Here is a 2,784-nt window from a genome sequence, read left to right on the forward strand (position 1 = left end):
AACTCTACATTTTTAATAATCTCACCTGGTTAACGTGGGTTTTATTTGATATACGTCTTGTTATTTATAAAGTGAATATTTATAAAAGTTCCTTACCTAGTTACAATTTTAAGGTTCCTATTCAAGTTGTAATTGCAATTTGAGACACGTCCATGTTAGTTTTTCTACTTTTCAAGAGCATATTTCTCTACTACATTATTCTATTAGACCCCATGCAAAATTTTACATATGACAGAAACCATCTTTATTTCAGTAACAGCACATAAGAAAAAGCTGATGGTTAGCTTTTGCATTCTTTTAGCGTGCTAGCTATGCTAACATGTCGACTGCCACTGTCCAAGCTTCAGTGTTATGGTCACTGATGTGCTAGCTAAGTTAACTAGTGCTAAATTTCAAACAAAGTAAATAATGTGATGCTAGTGGAAGTTATATTTTGGTTAAGTTCACTTTGTAATATTTTTTGTTGTTGTTCACATGATTGGGGTGATACTGATGGCTAATATTAGGCACCTGTTTGCCCGATGTTGGAGAGAGGAATAATGGGTTCTTATGTGTTTTTGTTCACATCAATGTCCCTTTTTCTGGTAAATGGACTGGTACTTGCATAGCACTTCTCTACTCAAACTGATCAGTCAAAGTGTTTTTTACTACAAGTCACATTTACCCAATTACACACATATACAAGCAATGTTCCCTCTAAGCTGCGCACGTGTGCAATTGCGCACACAAAAAAAAAATCTAACCTGAATTTAAATTAAAATTAATACTTTAACAATTCTGTTTTGCAGTGTTAGTCAGTAAGTGACTAGCTGCTCCGATATGGGATTAGAACAATGCTAATAATGAGATTCACATTCGTATATATAATCGTATATATAATCAACGTCGTTGACAGGCTATGACAGTGTCCTTGTGTGCAGACACCGGGGTTTTAGCTAGCAAAGCGGCGTGGCTGATGTGGAGTGAAGCCACGTTAATCACAACGTGTACAACCATTGGAGATGTGAGCAGGACAGACAGAACAATTGACGGAAAAAGTGTGGACTTTATACCAGACTTTATATTGCGTTGATAGGCCACGTAAAACCAGAGTTATGATAAAAATATATGCAACGTTTGGTTTTCTTCCTGAATACTATCGTTGTACTGTGGGAAGAAACAGTAAAAACTGTGTTTTATAAGGAAAACCTCGAAAGCGCTCTCCGCCTTTGAGCAAAAACAAAACCAAAAAGCCCCCAACCTTTCCTATTGGTCGAAAAATATACCATGTCGACCAATCAAAAAACGATATGGCAACATGGCATTTAGTTGTTTAGGAAGGGGGAAGTTTTAGGAGCGACGGCAGTGTCTTGAGATTGAGTGAGAGATTTTCGACGTTTAACGCAAATCTCGTGCAGTTAGTGTGTAGTGTAGTCAATAGTTTTGTTGTGTGTGTCAGAACAATGAGGCCACTACTGAATGTTACAGGTGTTACAGGAGTGATACATCTCCTGTTGTCAGGCCTGCAGGTATCAGGCTGTTGTTCTTCTTTATCTCATAGTGGACAGAAATTATTTTTTGGAGTGGCACAAATAATTTGTGTGGCATCAAATTTGATGCAGAACACCTGATTGTTCTATAAATAGTTTGAAATGTTAAAAAAAACGCCTTGGCTGCATTTTTAGGTAAACAGCTGCAAAAAACTTTGTTGTTTGCATAACTCAGTTACTTTTTTAAAGAAGTAACTATATAATTAATTGCCAAACATTGGTCATTATATTCTGTATTTTGCAGACAGAGAGTTACAGGACTCTCTCCCAGACCACAGACTCATACCTATAACACAAGTCACAGCTTTTTTTTTTCTTTTTTTAAAAAAAAAAAAAAAAAGAAAGTTGTGTTTTCAAATTTGGAGTTCAAGTTTTTACTTCCAATAGTGTTAACATACTACACAGGTCATGAACAAGATTTTTTTAATTTTCATTGTAAATGGGCTAAAGCAGTTAATTAAAAGTAGTCTAACATAAATGTAAATGCTGTAATTTGATTATTTTAATAAACCATGTAACTTGGATGGATTCGATGCTGGCGTGACCACAGTGCACATGTCTACTGTTGCTCACAGTGGTCCAAGTTTGTGTGTTCAGTCAGACACATGAAAAATTAGAGGGAACATTGTATACAAGCACTTTTTTCTATACCTCACATTCACGTGCACATTCATGGATGCATCAGGGGGATCTCAGGCTTCAGTATCCCAAGGATACTTCAACGATGTATAACGACCTCCTGACCGATAGACAACCCACTCTGCCCTGTTTTGTTTTTAACTCAAATTCATGCTCACATTTGAGTGAAGCCAGATTGAAGCCCTTGGGGAGGTCATCTCTCTCCTTTTCAGTGCACACCAAATCCAGCATGTCCAAATTAACACTGTCAGATTTGATTTCAACACTATTAAAGTGTCTATATGGGTCCACACCAGAGAGTGTTAATTTAACTCTTTTTGGAGAGTTGGTATGTTAACTCTGATTTAGTGTTAAACACCAAATCTATCTGGAGTTGATAATTTAACACTTGCTAATGCTAACTAGGTGTTAAGAGTTTATATATTAACTCTCAAGGAGTATTTTAGTTTAACTACATAAGAGTTATCTTCTAATTAATTCTAAAAAGTGGAAATTTTACTGTTCTGAACTTCTAGAAATTCCTTTGGAAATAAACATATATTAAAAAGATGCAATGGTTTTTGAAAAACATTTATTCTGAACTGTGCACCACAATTTCAAAACATTTTCTGAAAGA

This window comes from Maylandia zebra, linkage group LG4, assembly GCF_041146795.1.
Source record: "Maylandia zebra isolate NMK-2024a linkage group LG4, Mzebra_GT3a, whole genome shotgun sequence".
Classification (NCBI taxonomy): Eukaryota; Metazoa; Chordata; class Actinopteri; order Cichliformes; family Cichlidae; genus Maylandia; species Maylandia zebra.